The sequence below is a fragment of the Camelus dromedarius genome, chromosome 33 (assembly GCF_036321535.1).
Source record: "Camelus dromedarius isolate mCamDro1 chromosome 33, mCamDro1.pat, whole genome shotgun sequence".
Lineage (NCBI taxonomy): Eukaryota > Metazoa > Chordata > Mammalia > Artiodactyla > Camelidae > Camelus > Camelus dromedarius.
Window position 1 is genome coordinate 4,827,244 of NC_087468.1, and position 21,329 is coordinate 4,848,572.

General features: G+C 44.9%; 2 long non-coding RNA genes across 4 annotated transcripts in view; one reads left to right on the forward strand and one right to left on the reverse strand.

Annotated features, from left to right (window-relative positions):
* LOC135319844 (uncharacterized) overlaps positions 1 to 2,967 on the reverse strand; it is a 150,026-nt gene extending 147,059 nt beyond the window's left edge. The window contains exon 1 of the long non-coding RNA XR_010378742.1: positions 2,515 to 2,967. This is a non-coding gene — a long non-coding RNA (uncharacterized LOC135319844). The remainder of the gene's footprint in view (positions 1 to 2,514) is intronic.
* A 164-nt stretch (positions 2,968 to 3,131) lies between these two features.
* Positions 3,132 to 21,201, forward strand: LOC105099081 (uncharacterized). Of its 3 annotated transcripts, none has more exons than XR_010378745.1 (5): positions 3,132 to 3,219; positions 4,837 to 5,005; positions 5,681 to 5,737; positions 10,897 to 11,041; positions 15,563 to 21,201. It is a non-coding gene; the product is annotated as an uncharacterized LOC105099081 (long non-coding RNA). The 3 variants fall into 3 exon arrangements; XR_010378744.1 differs by lacking the exon at positions 5,681 to 5,737 and adding an exon at positions 8,283 to 8,443; XR_004133090.2 differs by lacking the exon at positions 5,681 to 5,737.
* The last annotated feature ends 128 nt before the right edge of the window (positions 21,202 to 21,329 follow it).

Here is a 21,329-nt window from a genome sequence, read left to right on the forward strand (position 1 = left end):
AGGTATCCAGAGAAGCTAAATTCAGAGAGAGAAAGCGGATCATTGCCAGGGGGTGAGGGGAGTCAGCATTTAATGGATACAGAGTGTCACTTGGGAAAAATGAGTGAATTCTGGAAATGGATGTTGAGAATATTTGTATAACCATGTAAATGTAGTTCATGTGATAGTACTGTGTATTTTATTTTATTTTTTTTAACATTTTTATTGATTTATAATCATTTTACAATGTTGTGTACTGTGTATTTTAAATGGTTTAAACAGTAAATGTTCTGTTATGAATTTCTAATCACAATGGGGAAAAATGAATGATGCACTGATGACTCATGTTACAACTTGGATGAACACTGAGAACACTCTAAGTGTAAGAAGTCAGAGGCCCAGATTGTACTATCTCGTGTGCTTTAAATCCATTAAGATTTTGAAAATGAGGGAAATTGCCATAATGGTTTCAGAAAAAGAAAACTGGATCAGAATGGAAAAACACATTTCCATAACTTGGGGTAACAGTGAAGGCTTAAGTGGGCTTGTGGATGGGATTGCCAGGTGGAACCATAAAATTTCTTCATTTGGGGTTTATCTGCTGGTTCCTTGAGAGAGTATCCCAGTTTTAGTAAAACCCACTGGAGTATTTTATGTCAGGTAGCAAATGTGAGTACTGTTAAATGCTATTTAAAGTATTTTTTACGTTTGAAATTACTAGAAACTAAATCACTTTTCAACACAATCATGTCAATACCACATGAAAAAAGCAGAGGAGACATCCGATTTCCTTATAGGAGGCCCACCCTTAACCAGATCCAGTTCACCCAAAGTGCTGATGCTAATCGCCCTTGTAGAAGTCCACAGGTAATTTAGAGGCACTGTGGGAAGATTAGGAGCCACTGTGTTTTAGGTGCTGTGGATGACCTGGATGGAGTCCAAACAGGGCGATTTCTGATTTCTAGTTTTCAAACCATCAAAAAACTGTCAGAACTAATGAATCATCTCAGTGAAGTGACAAGGTTCAAAAATCAATACACAAAAACCAGTTGTCTCTCTATACATTAATAATGAAATATCAGAAAAAGGAAAATTTTTTAAATCCCATTTACCATTGCGTCCCAAAAAAATACCTAGGAATAAATTTAATCAAGGGTGTGAAAGACCTGCACACTGAAAATTCTAAGGCACTGAGGAAAGAAACAACAGACACAGATAAATAGGAAGATACCCTGTGCTCACAGATGGAAAGAATTAATATTATTAAAATGTCCATTCTACCCAAAGTAATGTTCAAATTACTGGGCAACCCTGGTCAAATCACTGTGCCCTACACCAGAAAGTAACGGAACATTGTAAAGTGACCATACTTCAATAAAATAAGATAAGCTTCAGTGGCATTTTTCACAGGAACAGAACAAAGAATCCTAACATTCATGTGGAAACACAAAGGACCCTGAACCGCCAAAGGGATTCTGTGAAAGGAGGACAGGCTGGAGGCATCTGCTTCTCTGACTTCACACTGCATTACAAAACTACAGTCACCAAAAAAGTGTGGAATTGGCACAAAAGCAGGGACACGGACCAGAGGAACAGATAGCCCAGAAATCACCTATGGGTATGTGGTCAGTTAATTCACATGAAAGGAGCCCGGAACCTACACCAGGGAAAGGACATTCCCCTCAATGAATGGCACTGGGAAAACTGGACACCACAAACCAAAGAAGGACATGGCACTGTCTGCACACACACAAAAACTGACTAAAACAGGCATTCAGCTGGCAATGACAGGTAGGCAACATAATGGGTCTACAGCTGGAGCAGCTTGGAAGGGTCTGGTTGCAGCTGTAAAACTGAGAGCCCAGGCACAGACACAATAGGATGGTCAAACTGTGTCACAAGGCAACAATGGCAGAGCTTTGTGGAGTCCCAGTCAGAAGCCCAATATTCTAAGTCCTAAACTAGCTAGATTTAGAATCTAATTTATCTTATTCTACATGTTGACTGTAATAGTGTTAGCAATGTCTACCTTAAGCTAATACTTTTCTCTCTCTTTTTTTAACCATTCAAGGACTTCTCACTTTATACTAAGCATTTGTGGCTTTAGGCATCAGAACTCAAACACAAGATGATGAAAAAATAGGGACTAGGGAGGAAAGACTGAAAATAGGTACACTGCAAAACAACGTATTCTTACAGAGGCACAAATATGTGCTTTTGGAGCATAAGACCAAACTCCACTTCTGCTATAGCTGTCAGGTTAAAAATGGGAATCCTTTCCACCTATCCAGGCTGACATTTTTCAGTTCGCTCAAATCACTATTTTAGTTTTCTCTGCAACCTTTATTTGAGAACACTCCTACTTAGTGACTTGGTAACCTAATTCCGTTTCTACTCAGTCCGGGCACCTTCCCACTGTATTCCGTTTTAAATCTATTCTCCAAGAGCAGGGATACTTAATCGAGCTCCCTTATGGGGTCTAAAGGAGGGCGCTGCCTCCGGTTCTCAAAGTGAGGCGGAAAGGGGCAAGATTACCTGGCAACTTGTAGGAAATGCAAGCTCTCTGGACCCACTCCGGACCCTCGGAGTCCGAAACTCAGTCACCGGCCATAGCAAGTCCCACGGGGATTCCGATGTCTCTGAACTTGAAAATTCTTGCTCTGGATACTGACCCTCAGCTCTCAGGAGATGGGGAAGTAACACCCCTGCCTCCGGTTATCCAGGCTGCAACCATTCCCTAAGTTCCGACTGTTAAATTCATAGCCCACTTCGGCTAACATTTATTTTTATTAAGGCTGGACCTGCTTGACAGACCCCACGCGGGGCGCTCGCCCAGCAGCTCCCCGACCGGGAGGCGACGGCGGCGCTGTTGCCCGTCCAGGGAGCACTCTGCCGACCTTGGGCCCGGTCACAGGCAGACGGAGCAGCGCAGCACGACTCGCCCCACAGCTGGTGCCGGCGCCCGGCTCCCACCCCCGCACTGTGGGACAGTCCCAGATAGCGCGGAAAGCGGGAGAGCCACGCCCACCCCTGAGCGCCGGCCAATCGCAGCACGCGGCGCGGCGTCCTGGGGGGGCGGTGGTCCCGAAGAACCCCCGCCCCCCGCCCCAGCACCCGCCAATCGCGGCGCGCGGTGCTGCACGGCACGCCGAGTTGGTTCGGCAGCGCACAGCTTTCGGGCGCCCTGAGGAGGCGGCGCACCCGGAGATGCCTCGCGGGGGCCGCTGTGGCAGCGGGAAGGTAGGCTGTGGGCGCTGCCTCCTCGGTTTCTCCCTGTCGTTCCGGCCCGCGGGGCGCAGGGGGCGGGTGGCTGGCCCCGGGCAGGCAGCCGGGGCTCTGCGGCGTCTGTGGCGCGGACGCAGCTCGCGTCGGAGGCGGGGCGGGAGAAGCCGTCCCCTGGAGGGCGGGGGCGGCGGGGGCGGCGGCCGCCGGTCAGTCAGGCCGTGGGGTCCGCGCCTCGCGGGTGTTCGGCGGTGTCTGCGCCGCGTCGGGCGCGGGGTCCGAGTGGGGTGGCCGGGTGACGCGAGGGGGTGAGGGCATTTGCGTTCTGAGTCGCTGCGTGTGCCCTGCGTGTGTCCTTTACCTTTCACAGGTTATTTTTGAGCTTCTTGCCTACAAATGTACTCGTCTCATCATGCTAAAAGCGTGAACTCGTCGTCCTTTTACCAAAAAACTTCCGCAGAAAATAAATGGTGTCTGCTAGGTTTCTCCGATGTAAAGTTACTGTTTTCCCTTTTGGAATTAATAAGTAATTTGTGGGGCGGTGCTTTGTGACCGTGTGTGTATCCTCTTCAAACGTTCATCCACTAGTTTTAGCATTCACTGATGATTTTCTGAATCCATCATTTACTTACTTGTTTGTATCAATTTAGGCTCATTTTTATTTCATTCAGTAGGTTTTAATCCTTCAGTGTCATTATTTATTTGATGCTGAAATGCCCACATTTGGCCACAGTGAGAGCTCCTTCTTGCAGGTTCATGGGTCCTTCTGACATGTTTTCATTATTCCTTGAGCAGTTTTTGACTCTCTGACTTAAGAGGTTTCAGGCTCCTCTTGTCCTTTCCGGTCCCATCGCCAGTGTCACCTACGTCTTTAAAGACCTGCGCTGATTTAATGTGTTAAAGAGGTATTCTGGAGTGTTTTTTCTCTCTCTCTCTCTCTCTCTCTCTCTCTCTCTTTCTCATGATATTTCCACGTTCTTTACTGTTCAGATAACTAAGGGAGCGTCTTCAGAGCTGTCAGATAAACTGCACCCTGGTGGAGACAGCGCCTTCCTGGGGGTAGATGCTCTTCCTCTTGCAATCCTGCCCAACTGTAGGAATTTCTACTTATGAAGGAACATGCTTAGACCTATTAAGTACCATCTGTGTTATGGCTGAATTTATGAATTTGTTCCCTTCCTCCTAATTAAGGAAGTTTTCATGGTATATTTTAATCATTATTTTTTTTTCAAACTACAGTGGCATTGATGAAGGGTTTTATTTCTGATGAGGTGATTAGCTCGTAGTAGTTGACCTTAACTTGGTTCCTAATGTAAATCTAAAATTTTCCTTAAAATGCAAATTAAAAAACTTATGAAGTGAATACATGTCTGTTGTAGAGACTTTATACAAAACAAAAGATGTAATACTGTGCAGGACTTTGGAGGGTCCTTGTTTGTCCTCACACGTGTGCATTTTGGACTGTGTCTAGTTGTAAGTGTTGTCCAAACGTTTTTGGTTTTGCTGTCTAACAACTCTGTGGATTCAGACACATTTAAAAACTATGCCTTCACTGCTGCCATTCCTGGGTTTCCATGTTGTTAATTGTTAATGTGTATTTAATGAAGTTGATTTCATTTTTTTTTTCCTTTACAGACTATCTCTACAGAGAAAAAGAAATTGGGGTATAGACTACCCATCCTTTCCAGGAGAGACTCCACTACAGTGCAGAAGAGTGGGTCTCAGGACCGTAGGGGCAGCTGCTTCCCTCTCTGAAGCATGGCTCAGGTGTGGAGAAGGATTTCAGGAGACTGCTGGGACTCCGGTAAGATAGCTGTAATACTGTTTGCCCTGAATGCTGAAGGATAATCCTAGTTACTGAGTGTTCAGGCCACTGTAATATATTTCTTTGGCATTCCCTTCTTTATTTCCTTTCAGAACATTGTAGTTGGTGGATTACTTTTTTTCACTCATCCTTGAATTCCTTAAAAATTGTGGCATATTAGTATCCACCCCTTTCTGTCATGCAGAGCCTCTATACTTCTTTATAAGTAGAGGATACATACTGAAAATGTTCTCAGAGATGAAGCGGTTGAGCATTTACTCTATAAAAAGTACATTTATGAAATGCTGATATATTCAGAATCTTTTGGCATTGAGATATTCAGGTTAATTTTTGTTTATGTGGTAACTTTGAAGTATTCACCATAAAGAGGAGTACTGACCACTGTTAGAAACTTTAAAGGTGGGGTTGCTCTCTCTCTATTTAGATTGAGGAAAAATGTAAAAATACATTTATTAGGTATATGAGGAGTATGTGCTTTGGGAATACTTTTTGGTAAATATAAATAAAGGAAAACAGAAATATGTAAAGGTGATATAATCTAAGTTCTTGAATATTTTACATAATATTGTTGGGTTTTGGCCCCTGTCCCCTAAATTACTACATCATTATTAGTTATTATTGTTGTTATCATTATCTGCCTGCTGTCATTAACAGCTGAAAAGAAGACTACTGCAGAAAAGCACTTTGAGTTATCCTCTAGACCCAAGAAAGGTAATATATTCATGGTTTAAAAAACACCCAAACAATGTAAAAAGATACTTTTTTTGAAAAATCTCTTCCTCACCTTTGTCATCATCTACCCCATTTTTCCTGCCTCCTCTAGGTAATCATTAACAAATTCTATGTGTCCTTTCTGGGATCACTGTTATCAGCAGAGCCCAGTAGGAAAGCTCAAGCTCATAGCTCCAGGGTTTTTAAAAAATCTGATTTGGGAAATACAGTTATGGCCTATGGTATAAGGACTATACTGCTTGTTAATGAAATTCTTATTTGGCGAATTAGTTGGGAAAAGCTTTCAGCTACAAATGATAGGAAGCCCTATTGAGGTGTTTGAAGAAATGGGGTTGAATTTATCTCCTCAAGCAAGAAGTCCAGGGACCCAGACTTGTTCTGAGTTCTGCAGCCCTAATGTGGGGTTTGTTTTTGTGGTTGTTAGGTAGAAGCTGGATTCTCCAGACCCAGTTCTCAGGAAGAGTGTAGGGTTGGAGGATTTTCTCCAAATGAACTTTTCTTCTGGGAATAAGTACTCGCCCCAGGACCTCTACCTTTGGTCAGAATCTGTTACATAGGGTCACCTCCACTAAACAGATGTCAGAAATCAAGGATTTTTAAACATATATGTTGCTGATCAAATAAAATTAGGATTTTGTTGATGAGGAAGACGAGAATCGGTGGGTATCAAGGAGGCTGCTGGTTCTGCTGCCACACTCAGTTACCCTGTGGGAGGGGCAGGAGAAGTCAGGGCCTGAGACTTCAGAGATCTCATCTGACCCCACGGTGTTCTGACTGTGTCCTCCTGCCTGTGGGGTCTTGAGAAAGCAAGCTAAGCACGCTGAGCCTCAGTTTCTGCACTGGAAAATAGGCATAAGAATTGTGTGTCTCATTGGGTTATTGTGAGCTTTAAAAAAATTAATAAAAGTGCTTAGTTCAAAGGTTTACACTTAGTAGGTGCTTAATGGTACCAGTTACTGTTATGTTTGATGGCAAAAAGAGCTGTATGAGAGCCTACTCAGAGTCCGGGAGAGTGAGAAAACTTTCTGTGGATAAGACACTAAACATTCCTTTATGCTATATTATTATTTCGCTAACATTTAAGGGGGTTCTTTTTATGCGAATGAAAAATAAAATTCCCCTATTTTTTTTTAAATTCATGAAACACTGTATTAAATAAACTGGCACATGGTGTTTGTAATATCATAGTCTTCTAATGGTACTGCAGAATTTATTTATTATTATTAGTGCCAAATGCTGTGATTTGCAAAGATAATTTAATTCTGGTTTCGTAATTCACTATATAATGTGTGGAGAAAATAGTACAGTTGACCTTTGAACAGTGTGGAGGGGCTAGAGATGCTGGCCCTCTGTGCAGTATAAAATCTGCCTATAATAAACTTTACAAGTCAGCCCTCTTGCACCCATGGATTCACCTACTGCAGACTGTGCAGTAGTAGTACCTAGTTTTGAAAAAAATCCACGTGTAGGTGAACCCACACAGCTCGGACTTGTGTTGTTCAAGGGTAAACTAACTGTGTTTTCTTTTACAGACATAGCTTATATCTTTTCCTGGAGATTTAAAGTTGGTATAGTCAAGTTCAACTTGGAGAGAGAAAGAAATATTAAATAAGCTGCTACCTTGTATTTATTATTTGATTGATTGATTGATTGTCCTGGGGTTTGAATCCAGGACCTTGTGGATGCCAAGCATGTGCTCTACTACTGAGCCATACCCGCATCCCCTGCTACCTTGTATTTAATTTCAAGAGGATTTGGGGGGATCATTTCCCCATCCCAATATATAGTCAACCCATTCTTCTGTACTTTCTGTTCTGTAGAATGATCAATACATGCTGATAGGCTGTAAGAGCTTATGTCTGTGTATAATTTATTTACAGCATAAGTAGCTTGTTAAGGCAAGAAAGAATGGTTAATAATTTAACAAAAGCTTACAAATAGACATTGAAAGAAAAGGGGCCCCAAGGCACGTCCTGTAACTGGCTCCTTTGTAAAATCGCAACGTCTAAAGTTTTAGTTCAGGACAGGCTATTAAATTTTTAGGACTTGGAAGTAATATTTTTTTGACAACCGGGAATCAGAAGTAGGGAAACATACTTCTGCAGAGTGTGTGAAAAGGGGGGAGACTCCATTTCCTTGTCTCTATGTCTCTGTTTCCTTACCTGTAAGGCACTGAAGAACAGAGGAGAAAGGGGAAGGAAATGGAGGAAGTGGGATGGGGTGAGAGAAGTGAGCAAATGCATGTTCCTCAGAAGGTGCGAGGGACAAGGAAGAAGGTAAAAACCTGAAAAGAGCCTGGAACCTTTGTAGATAGTGATTTTCTTTAAAAGGTGGAACTTTTAAAAAATGTATCAAAATGAAACTATGCAATGAAAAGGAAATAGTGTTTAATATTTTTCTTAAAATGCCCTGCGAAATATGTTCTCAAAATCTTTGTTATTGAGGTCTGAAATCTGCTTGAGAGGCATTAGTAAACTTCTAAATTATTATTTGTTGGCATGTTTTTCTCCCCATTCGAACGTAGGCTTTTAAGGGCAGACTCTCTTCTGTTGCTCTTCTTTGTATCCTGGGTGGCTAAGGCCAGGCTGGGCTAGGGCTGCCATGACGCCGTGCTACAGACTGGGTGGTTGGACCAACAGAAGCTTACAGCCTCACAGTTCTGGACGCTGGAAGTCCAAAGTGAAGGTATTGGCAGAGTTGGCTCCTAGGATGTGCTTCAGGCTTCTTTCCTTGACTTGCAGGTTGCTGTCTTCTCTGCATGTGTCTTGCTATTGTCTTCCCTCTGCATGTCTGGTTCTGTGTCCAGATTTCTTCTCTTATAAGAATATCTGTCATGTTGGATTAGGGCCCACCCTAATTATCTCAGTTTAATTCAGTTACTTCTGTAAAAACCCTAGCTCCAAATAAGGTTACATTCTGAGATGCTAGTGGTTAGAACTTTAACATATGAATGAATTCTGGGGGGCACACAATTCAAACTGTAACAACAGATGCCAGCACAATGCCTGGCACACATTGGGCACCCAGAAATGTTTGTAAATGCAAACTGTTCTCCCAGTCTGGCTGATGTCCTTCCTGGAATTTCATTGGAATGGGCCTTGATTTCAAGGGTACCTCTTTTCAGCAAATAAAATGGGTTACTAAGTGATAAATTCCTGGTAAAGGTTTTATCTGTATAAACTATATAGTTAAGTGCCTGTAATTTATGGGTTTATGAATCCATTATACAACCTGAAAATAGTGATAATTGTATTTCCTGTCCTAGTCTGTTCAGGCTGCTGTAACAAAAATACCATAGACTGGGTGGCTTGTAAACAGAAATTTATTTCTCACAGTTCTGGAGGTTGGAAGTCCATACACTTATTTGGTGTCTGGCGAGGACTTCTGGTTCATAGAACCTTCCTGCTGCATCCTCACATGATGGAAGGGGCCAGGGATCTCTCTGGGGCATCTTCTACAGGGCACTGGTTCCATTCATGAGAACTCCACCCGCATAGCCTAATCGCCTCCTAAAGACCCACCTCTTAGCACCATCACATTGAGGATTAGGCTTCAATATGTGAGTTTTAGAGGAACACAGATACTCTGTAGCATTCCATTTCTTTCATTCTGATTTACTTTTCTAGATGCATAATAATGAAAAAAGATCAGTAATGGTTTTTGCAAGTAAGTACACACCTTAGTTTTATTAGCTTTTTAAATGAATATGGGTTCTTAGGTTATTCTGAATGGCTTATATTTAATTTTACATTTTGAAGGATAGACAACTTTAGCAACACTAGATGTTCAGGGCACGAAGTGTTTAGTAAATGTTTACTGTTATTTCATGTTTTTGTGCATGTTGATTCTCCAGACATTTTGTCAGTGAGTCTTTCTTTCCTGATCAATTCAAAGCGGAGCATCTGTGTGTGTCTGTGTGTGTGTGTGTGTGTGTGTGTGTGCGCCATCAGTATACCATGACATACTTCTAATCTAGTGTTTAATTTTTCTTTTCATTATTAATTAATGTTGCCTTTCAGAGCACGCATTCCTTGAAAGCAGGAGTTTTCTTTTTGTTGTTGTTTGTTTCCTCAGGGTTTACTATATCAGAGGTGTTATATTAATATGTATTTAATGAAGCCATATAACTTCTTTTTTTAAATTTTATTTATTTTTAAATTTTGGGGGGTAATTAGGTTATTTATTTATTTATTTGTTTTTTAATGGAGGTACTGCTGATTTAACCCAGGACCTTGTGCATGCTAGGCATGAACTCTACCACTGAGCTATACCCATTCCCCACCATTTAACTTCTGAGCCTGTTTCCTCTTCTGGAAAACTTGAGTTGTAATGTCTAATCTCTTAATCTGTTAGTATATTGAAATGTAGCTGAGAGAGCTTTTTTTGGTTTTAGCATTATAAGTCAATTATCTACTCAATATGAGGAGAAAAATTGATTTTTATTAGCTATCTATTACTTTTCTGATCAGTGTCAGTAAAGTTTCCTGTTGGGACTTCTGGTTCCACCAAGGTGGAGTCACTCCATTCCTTCTAAGTTTCCTGTGTATCAGAATGGCTAAAATAAAAAATAGTGACCACACCAAATCATGTAGAGAAACTGGACCACTCACACATTGCTGGTGGGTCTGTAAAATGGCACAGCTACCCTGGAAAACAGTTTGGCAGTTTCTTATAAGACTAAACATGCAGTTACCATACAGCTTAGCAGTAGCACCCTTAGACATTTATCCTAGAGAATGAAAATTACATTCACGTAAGATCATGTGCACAGCGTTCATAGCGGCTTCTTTCGTAGTAGCCCCAGACTGAGAACAATGCAGATGTCCTTCAAGGGGTGACTGGTTAAACAAGCTGTGGTCTGTCCACAAAAATAAAAAGAACGTAACTGTTGATACACACCTGGTAAATGTCCAGGGAATTTAGCTGAGCACAAAAAGCCAGTCCTAAAAGGTGACATAGGTGATTACATGTATATATTATTCTTTAATTGACAAGGTTGTAGAAGTGCAAAACTGATTAGTGGTTGCCAGGGATCAGGAAATGAGGCGGGGCAGCGGCTGTGTTTTGCTTTAAAAAGGCAACATGGGATATACTCTCTGTGATGGAGTTCTTTCTCTCTCTCTCTTTCTCTCTGACAGTACCAGTATCAGCATTCTGGCTGTGATGCTGTACTGTAGTTCTGCAGAATGTTACCATTGGAGGAACTGGGTGAGGCATACAGGGCTGCTTCTGTTTCTGACAAATGTATACGAGGCAACTGTTACATCAAAATAACAAGCTTAAGTAAGTAAAAAGTTTTCTTAAGTGTTTTAAACAAATTGCTGCTAGCAGGGCTCCTAATGTGGCAGAGGAAGCACACAGTAGCATTCCTATCATAGATAAGTAGTGGCTTTGCAGTTTGTTTTATGCTTTTTTTTCCTATGGCTTGGTCAAATAGTCTACAAGTTAGAGCTTTATAATTATTTCAGGGTCATCTTTTGAGTTTTCATTTGTGCTCCAGTCATTTTCCTTGTCTTTTTTAACTTAATCAGTTCTAATTACTTCTTTTGCTTCTTGTCATTTGGCTTTAATTCAGAGAATCTTAGCAAGGTTGTGCATAGGCCTTTAGTCAGGAAGATTTGAAATAACGACATTTCTTTTATTATCTGAATTTTGTGTTATTCGTGACTTTGGAAAAGTAACATGCGTAAAACCTCATTTTGATAAATAACCACATTAAGTGACCATTTTTATATGTTTTTCTTTAACTGAACCTACTACATCTAAGAGTACCAATGGGATTACAGCTGTAACACGGAGTTCCAGTGGAAGTGATCTGTCAGATGAAGATAAAAATTTTAAACCACAGAGAGATAGCAGACATGGTTCTAGAATAGACAGATTTTATAACAGGAATATTTCATGTCCACAGGATGGGACCAGTAAAGGTAAATTGATAATTTTGTAAGAAATTTAGTTTCTGTTATAGATTGGATTTCAATATTGGGAAAAGCTTATACTCCTTTTCTAATACTTAGCATTGATTATGATCGTACTAGGTCCCAGCATCCCAGCCCTTTAGAAGTATTTTCTTATAATAATTCTCACAGTAACTCTAAGAGAGAGGTATTACCAGTATTATTTTTACAGTTAGTAGTTTAAGCTTGAACATGTTAGAACTGGTTGGATTCCACTTTGGGTCTCTTAGGTGACAAAGCCAGTTCTCTAAAGTACAGGCACACCTCTGAGATATTGTGGGTTTTGTTCAGACCACTGTAGTAAAGTGAATGTTGCAGTAAAAGAAGTTACATGAATTTCTTGGTGTTCCAGTGCACATTAATGTTGTTTATACACAACTGTAGTCTATTAAGTGTGCAATAGCATTATGTCTACAAAAGTCAAAGTACCATATCTTAATTAAAAAATGGCTTATTGCTGAAAAATGCTAACCATCATCTGAGCCTTCAGTGAGTTGTAGCTTTTTGTTGGTGGAGGGTCTTCCCTCAATGTTGATGGATGCTCACTGATCAGGGGGGTGGTTGCTGAAGTTTGGGGTTGGTGTGGCAGTTTCTTAAAATAAGGCAGCAGTGAAGTTTGCTGCATTGATTGACTCTTTGACAAATGGTTTCTCTGGACCGTGCAATGCTGTGTGATAGCATTTTACCAACAGTAGAACTTCTTTCAAAGTTGGAGTCAATCCTCTCAAACCCTGCTGCTGCTTTACCAACTAACTCTATGTAATATTCTAAATCCTTTATTATCATTTCAACAGTCCTCAGAGCGTCTTCACCAGGAGTAGATTCCATGTTAAGAAACCACTTTCTGGGAGAAGGGGCATTATAGCTCAGTGTGGAGTGTGTGCTTAGAATGCACAAGGCCCTGGGTTCAACCCCCAGTACCTCATTTAAAGGGAAAAAAAAAGCAAAATTAAAAAAAAAAAAAAAAAGAAAACACTTCCCTAACCCTACCCCAACCTAGCCCTCACCCTAGCCCTAAACTTAACCCTAACCCTCACCATAGCTTTATCCTAGCCTTCACCCTAACCTTAACCCTAACCCTAAACCTAGCCCTAGCCCTAACCCTAACCCTCACTATAGCCTCATCCTAGCCTTCACCCTAACACTAACCATAGCCCTAAGCCTTGCCCTAACGCAGGCCCTAACCCTGGCCCTATACTAGCCCTACCCTAGATCCAACCCAAGCCCTCACGTTATCCCTCAGCCTAGCCCTCATCATAGCTCTAACCCTAACCCTAGCCCTAAACTTAGCCCTAGCAATAACCCTAACCCTCAACTTAGCCCTCAACCTAGCCCTCAAACAAGCCCTCATCGTAGCTCTAACGCTAACCCAAATGCTAACCCTAACCCTAGCCCAAACCTTGGCCCTAAAATTAGCCCTAACAATAATCCTAACCTTAGCCCTCAACCTAGCCCTCATCATAGCTCTAACTCTGACCCTAACCCTAACCATAGTCTTAACCTTACCCCTAACCCTAGCCCAAACCTAGCTTTAACCCTAAACCTAACCCAGGCTATCACATTATCCCTCAGCCAAGCCCTCAACCAAGCCCTCATCATAGCTCCAACTCAAACGCTAACCCTAAACCAAGCCCTAACCCAACCCTAACCCTACCCATAACACTAGCCCTCACCTTAGCCCTCAGCCTAACCTCAACCAAACCCTAAACTTAGCCCTAACCCTAACAATAACCCTAGCCCTAAATTTAGCCCTCAACTTAGCCATCATCGTAGCTCTAACCCTAAACTTAGCCCTAACCCTAACAATAACCCTAGCCCTAAATTTAGCCTTCAACTTAGCCATCATCGTAGCTCTAGCCCTAACCCTAACCCTAGACCTAACCCAAGCCCTCGCCTTATCCCTCAACCTAGCCCTCAGACGAGCCCTCGTCATAGCACTAACCCTAACCCAATTGCTAACCCTAACCCGAGCCCTTAAGCTAGCCCTAACTAGCCCTACCCATATCCCTCACCCTAGCCGTAACCGTAGCCCTCAGTGTAGGCCTCTACCTAGCTCTCATCCAAGCCCTCATTGTAGCTCTAACCCTAACCCAGTCCAACTAACCCTAACCCTAACCCTAGCCCTCACCCTAGCCCAAACCCTAGTTCCTGCACACAGAGGTCTCACAGAAATGGGACCAAGAAGTAGCCCAGGCAGGCAGCTTTCATAATTTTTTTTAATGGAGATGTTGGGGATCGAACCCAGGACCTTGTGCTTAGTAAGCACATAGTGTACCACTAGGGGTGTACCCCACCCCTAGTTTTTATTGTTTTAAACAAACTATAAATTTATGAGGAATTGACAGACCAAAGAAATGTAGGTTTCGGTGCTCAATTAGTGAAAAATCAAAATAGAGTTTGAGCTTGGGGTAGTAAATTAAAGAAGTAACAAGGTTTGTTTATATAGGCTTCTGCACCTTTCATATAGTTTTATTTCCTGCTTTCAGGGAGATAGAGAGGAGGGTGAGAGTGTTCCTCTTGCATCAACCATTCATTAAGTAATTTTAATTCACAACAAACACCATGTCATTGTGGCATATTTTGGCGGGGCCCACGCTGAGTGACAATAATACAAGTGGGAAGGTTAGACCCCAAAATTGGGAGGTACACTAAAGTGTACCTTGCCACCAGCTGTGAAAGAATTCACGCAACAGAGGCAGAAGGACGAAGTGAACAGCCACTTTATCACTCAGAAGGGGAGATGGAAGGAAAGTACTCGAGCAGAGAGAAGGAAAGAAAAGCACTCAAGTGAGGAAGGGTTGCTCAAGTGAGGCAGGAAGGAAGGGGCAGAGCACAGCCATTCAAGGGATGACAGCAATTAACACCAAAATGGTGGATGATTCAACTCCCAGCAGGTCTTAAGGCTCAAGATGGCGGGAGAGTTGACTTCTGGTAGATCTTGAGCTTCATTGTATGCTCATTGCAATATGTTAACATGGTGAATGACACTCCCACAGGTGCCAGGACAGTTCTGAGGCTGACCATAAAAGGTCAGAGAGTGGGCAGTGGCTCAGTTCCTGAGAATCCCAGCCCCTTCCCCAGGGTAGTTGGAATGGCCCTCCCACTTGTTGGCATGTGAAGCTATTGAGCCCATAAAAACTGGCAACACCGTGCCTCGTGGCCTCTCTTGTTCCCTCATCTTTGGAGATGGCCCACACTCTGTCTATGGAGTGTGTATCTACTTTTACTTTAACCTGAGCACTCAACCCCCACACCTCGTGGTCTGTCTCTCACCTTCTGAAACAGCCTACACTCAATGTAGTATGTACTCTCTCTAAATAAATCTATCTTTACTCAACTGTGGCTCGCTCTTAAATTATTTCCTGCACAAAGCCAAGGACCCGCCCTTGGTGGGGCACATCTCAGGGACTCAACTGAGACCTGGGACGTGGCCCTCTTGCCCCATATTCGTTTTTCCTGTGTCAGGGCCATAAGTTGGACAGAGGCCGATGGATGCAGACCTGGACCAGCAATGGCCCCTGGCCAGCATGTGGGTGGGGCTGGTGTTTGCTCTCACCTCCACTTTTCCATCTTTGGCTTTAGTACCCTTAAACTCTTGAGTCTTCACGGCCTCCACGCTTGTCCCCTCTAGAGAACACTTCTCGTCCCAACGGTCACTCCTTTTTTCCTCCTACCCAGCGGATATTTCTCTGCCACCTGGTCAGAGGCACTTGTCAGGGGGAAAGCAAGCAGACATTACGTCTAATAGAGTGTGACCGCTGGGCCCTCTGGGAAGTCACCTTTCAGGCAGGTGATCCCTCAGGACCCTCAGATCAAACCCTTTCTGTGACTGTTTCCTTTGCTCCAGGAAGCCACTCAGGTGCATCATGAAGCAGCACAGAGCACAGCCTTTCGTGAAATGGAAGAATCAGAAGACACTCAGGGAACGACTGGCCTCGTGACTTGCACGCGTCTTGGTCAACTTGAGTAGAGGCGTAGAGTTAAAGCCCTTTTTCTACACTAAAGGCAAACTCCCTGTGAGAGAGTCATTTTCTTTACTAATTTACTTTAAACAGGAAGGTCCCCTGGGGTCGGGCTCATTTTGCTGTATCTCAGTTGCAGAAGGGACTGACTTTCCAGCCTAGCTGCCTCTGGTGATGTGAGCAGCCATGCACGCTGGGCCCCAGCTCCTGCAGGCTCGCATCCTGCGCTGAGCTCCACTGCTGCCCCTCCACCACAAAGGCTGGAGGCCAGTCCCACCTCCCTGATGGGCTTTGAAGTTTCTGAAGGAGGTTCACAAAATCTCTTCTGCCCTTGCCTTTCCCTAGACTCCCAGCTTTCCTCCCACGTCACCTTCTGATCGGATCTGTGCTCTGCCACTTCCTTAAAGGAACGTCCTCAAGCACCTGCCCTCCGCGCCCACTCCCCTGTAGCTCTGATGGGCCTTTCCTTATCTTTCCTACTTACCATGTCCTTATTAGTCACAGCAACATTTCAATACGGGAGTGTTTTGTTTTCACAGGCTGTACAAACAACGCTTAATCTTTCCAACATTCCCTGTAGATTTCCAAGTACAACCCCTACAGGTTGCAAGTATGATAATTACTGTTTTCATTTTGACCTTGAATTTATTACAAAATATTCTGGACAACAAATGCTGTTAAACTTTACAGGTACTTGGTATTTCATTTTGGTGAAGGCTTTTTAAAACAATATAATAGCAACAATAAAATAAAATTATCCAGACCATCTGCCTCCACCCATGAAAGAAATTCCTACTCTGGAAATTATCTTCCTGCCATAAAACCTAGATAACAAAGAAAATAAATGAAAGGCTATTTTTAGAGACTGAACAACAGGCAGTGTGTGAAAGGAATCCCTGAGAGAAGAGAGACAAGATAAGTTCTACGATTGCTCAGCTTACCTCCTGGAGGTGCATCCAGGCTGCAGCACAGGGAAGGGAGCCTGCGCGAACAAGAGGCCTGGCTGAGCAGGAAGAGATTACAGTCTAGGGAGGCCGAGGCAGCTGGGCTCTGGGCAGAGAACCTAGATGACAGGGCCTGCAGAGAAGGAGTGATTCTGAGATCTGCAGGAGCCCCGCTGTGTCTGGCAGACCTAAGTGCTGTGTGTATAGAATGAAATTCCATATGGCATATGAGGAACCACCAGAAGGTAGTAGATGGGCACAACTGCCAGAATTCACTCAGGCAGATGGAGGGACCTCATAGGACCCAGGACACGGGACCAAGTCCTAACACCTTAGTAATGGGGTTAAAGTAATCCTACAATAAAGGCTGCATTATACCCACCTAAATAAACCTTTAAAACCAATCCAAAAAACAAACAACCCAGTCCAAAAATGGGCAGATCTAAACAAGCAATTCTCCAGTGCAGCAGGTAGATTTGAGTTTGATAGGCAGAAGCTGAAAACTGATCACAGACTATCCAGGATGCTTAAAGTTGGGGGTGGATCTCTAACTGAGCAAGGACTCGTGTGCCTTCGGTGCAGAAAGCCAAACACACAGCAGATGTTGGCAGCAAAATAAGGGTATATTTGCAGGCGCCAAGGAGGGAGTGGGACACAAGCCTCAGAGTCATTCCAGCCTGGTCTTTGATTTGGGGGTGTTTTAAAGAGGAGAACAAAGAGGCTGGGATTAATCATTGTCCTGTGACATTTCTACATTTCTTAATCATGGTTTTGGGACGACTCTGGTGGCTCATGGCCCAGGGCCTGTTAGCTCATCATGCTCTACAGAAACCTGACCTTGTCTGTTAAGGACGGATCGACTGCTGAGTTGTCAGATTCTGGTTGGTTTGTGTTCATTTAGCACAAGATTGAGGTCAGAGGGGACAAGTAAGGAAACAAAAGTATAGGTAGAGAGGTTAATCATAAATGCAGTAAGGAAACTAGGTTTTAGGGGGACTCAGTTTCAGAAATAAGGCTGTTACCTAGGACCCCGCAAATCCTGAATTTCACTGGACAGACTTCCTCTCTGGCTGTTGTGGCCCCATCTCCACCCTGCCCCACAGGGCAAGGCGGCTGCAGAGGAGCCAGAACTGGGCCCCAGGGAAGCTCTTCTGGAGTCCCACCTCTGGGGCTGGCAGAACCCGCCAAGTGCTCTGAGAGGCCTGTTCCTGACGAGACTGGGCCTGGCTCAGCAGCCCTGCCAGGCGTTAGGTCACATGGAGCCTCCCCGCTTGGGTCAGGCTCAGAGCAGAGCTGGGACTGGCCCCTCCAGGCCCGGGTCTCACAGGAGCAGCTCTGCTGTCGGCTGTGGCTGATGAACCAGAGGGCTCCGTCTCCGGCTGGGTCTCCATCAGGTCCCCATGTTTACACTGAAACCACCATCATTATGTGTCGTTCAAGGGACATTTTTCTCCCAATCAAGCGCTGAGTCTGGCTGGGTCGGTTGCTGGAAAGTCGGTCTGTTTTTCTTTAAACACATCTGCTGGGCTTCTGGCAGAGCTGTTGTAAACACTTCCCGTCACTCCTGCCTAGTTTTAGCCCCGAGTTTTGCTGGGAAGGACCCCAGGCCTTTGCTTTGCCCTCTCAGCAGGGCATGAACATTGTAAAACCTCCAAAACCAGGTGCTGCCTGCCCTGGATGTGACGCCTCTGGTATGAGAGGAGACTGAAGCCAAGGCTGGCCTGGGATGGGGACAAGAAGGCACTGCTCAGGGCTGCTCAGGGCTGTTGTGTGTGCAAGAAGGAAGGAGGTGGCTGAGGGAGGAGCAGGGCAGGAGCCTGGCAAAGCTCCCACACAGCGACCGACCGTGCGGCCTTGCTGATGGTGAGCAGCAGAGGGCGGGAGGCGGGCCTGGCTTCACAGGGGCTTAGCCTCTCGCTCGCTGTGGGACCCTGAGCAGGTCGCTCGGCCTCCAGTGACCCTGAGGCTCCTCTGTCACGGAGCTGGGATCATACTCAGACTCAGTGAGTGTCACCGGCAGCATGTTTCCTTTCCGTTTATTAGACTAGTAACTCCTGCAGGATGGGAACCAGATGGCCTTTATCTTTGAACCCTGACATGAACCCAGTACATATTAGGAAATGTTATAAATGCTGGCTAAATTGAATGAAAGTCTGGGTAAGGGACAGAAAGTACAGATACTAATTTTGGGAGTTCAGCTATCACTTTTTCTTGGAAAAACATTCTATTGTTGTTCAGAGACACTTGGCTGTGGAATAGCTCTTACAAAGAGCAGTTTTTGTGAGTTAAGTGTAGATGATCCAACCCACATGGATCATATTTCCCTATAAGTCCTTGAATGTACTTTAGAAACAGAGCAGAGATGGGGGAGGGGGGAAGACAGCACTTTTGGAAGGAAGGAATTTGAGTTTACTGAGCCAGAGTGTAGGAGAGGAAAAAGGCAATTTCGCCTGGTCCAAGGTGTAGCTGGATTTTGCGACTACTAATGAGAAGCAGGTACTGAAAATACACTACAGCTCGTTAAAAATCTCTCCAAGAATGACCTCCTGCAGACCTTTTCCCCTTCCGTGCCTACTGACCCCAGATGCTAGCACTGCAAGATAAAGATGTACAAGTTCAATTTAAGTTCTAACCTGTTGTTTTGTCCTAAATGGATTTGAAAAGAAACGTTAGAGACATCTGGACGAAGGCACCTGGGCAGGGACACCTGGACAGAGGTCTGTGGAAGGCGGAGCTGCACCACGTGGCAGGCCTGCCCTCCCTCGGGCTCCATGGCGTCTCTCACTTTCAATGCTGTTCCCAACTTCCCACCAGATTGTGGATGGGGTGGTAGCAGATTCCTACAAAATGTTGGTCAGGAAAGGAAGCTGTGGACACAGCGTGGAGTAAGAGGAAGCCATTTCATGTTCACTGTAAAGGAGGAATGGGGACCCACCAAGATGTCTTCAGCTCAGAGGAGCCTGGCCCAGGGAACTGTAGGTTGTGCTGCTGACGGGTACAGGGTTCCCAGGGCCCACGGGAGCCCATCCTCCAGAGTCTGCTCAGAGCAGGATGGGAGGCCACCTGAGGGCCAGGGCGGCCTACAAGGAACTGGGCAGACTCCACGTGGCAGCTGGGCCCCGAACTGGCTACCCCTGTTCACCCGACCCCAGGGCTCCACGGGGTTTCAGGAGAAACTTTCCTGCAACTCCACCTCTGCACTGCAGTCCCAGCAGGGGTGGCCTGGCTGCCAGTTCGGAGCAGCTTCCCCGGCACCATCTCCTTCTGCGCACCATTACCTCCCACCGAGGCTCCAGACAGTGTGTTCTGGTCACCTGTCATCTGTAAAAACAAACATCCCCTGACCTAAGTGACTTGGGCAGACAGTGTTGTGATGGATGCTGTGAGGTACAGACTTTGTGATGTAGGCGGTCAGTCCGGAGTTGAACAATCAAAGAATGCGTCACAGACAGTGGGAGCCAGGTTTCTCGTTGTTGGGAAAAGAAGTGACAGATGAGGCTGGAAGGAACCATGCGCCAACCCCAGAGGCATTAGCGTGACCTCGTGATGAAAAACATGTATAAGGTGGACAGTTGCAGAAGTAAGCACAGACATGTGTTCACGGGCGCTTCCCAGTCCTGCTGACTGAGAAGGTCGCCATCCTCCCGACACCGACTGCCCTACCCCCAGACACCGTTCTCCAAGGAAAGGAGCCAAGGCTCTTGGGGAAGGGAGTGACTCCTGGGATGGGGGGAGGAAAATACAGGATAAGCCTAAATATCTTGTGCCGCTGGCACGTGTGGCTGCTGCTCTTGGGGCGGTCCTGCCAGCCCGTGACCCCAGGACAGCCCCCCAGGGTCAGCCAGTCCCTCAGCTGCCCCCCTGCCCGCCCCCCATTGCAGCCTGAGCAGAGCGCACTGCACCCACGAGGGCTCTGTGAGACTCAAACGCACGCTCTTTTCTGAGGGCGTGGGAAACACACATTGTGGATCGCTTGTGGGCAGGTAGCCGGTGTGTGTGTGTGGCCCTCAGAGGCAATTTGGCAACAACCGCGGACATTTGAAATACACACATCCTAAGACCCAGGTACTCTGTTCAGTAATGAGTCTAGTTTTACTGGTACCAGGACAAAATTGTGTTTTAAAGCCCATCCGTGGTAACACTGTCTGTCCCACAAGCTCACCAGTGGTTACCTGGTTAAGTGAGTGGTGTGTCCCCTGCACAAAGGGATACCACGCAGCTGTTAAACAGACACGGCAGGACTACTGTCCTGACACAGAAATGCCGCAGGGCGTCACGGTGACAGAGCAACATGCAGAGTCGTGAGAACAGCGCAGGGCCATTTGTGGAAGAATCTCTGTTCAGCAAAGCTCATAAACATCGTCTGTTTCTCGAGGGCTCCCAAGAAGCCCAGTAGTGGTTGCCTTGAGCTGATTAGATGGAAGGACAAGCCGAGGAGACAGGAAAACGTGCTTTTCCCTTTTGTAACTTTACAGTTCTGTTCAGGTGCATATTTACCTATTATGGAAGATACAATATTAAAATTATGTATAATTTTGCTCTAATAAACTTGGGGAAGTCAAAGTGTTATTGAATTTTAACCCACTGTGGGCTTGTCACTTCTCAAGAGACACAAGAGAAGAACATGAAGTGGTCTCTACTCAGAGTGAAAATGGAAAATGTGACCCCCAGCAATGGTCCCCCAGGGGTCAGGCATGCGGAAAGGAGC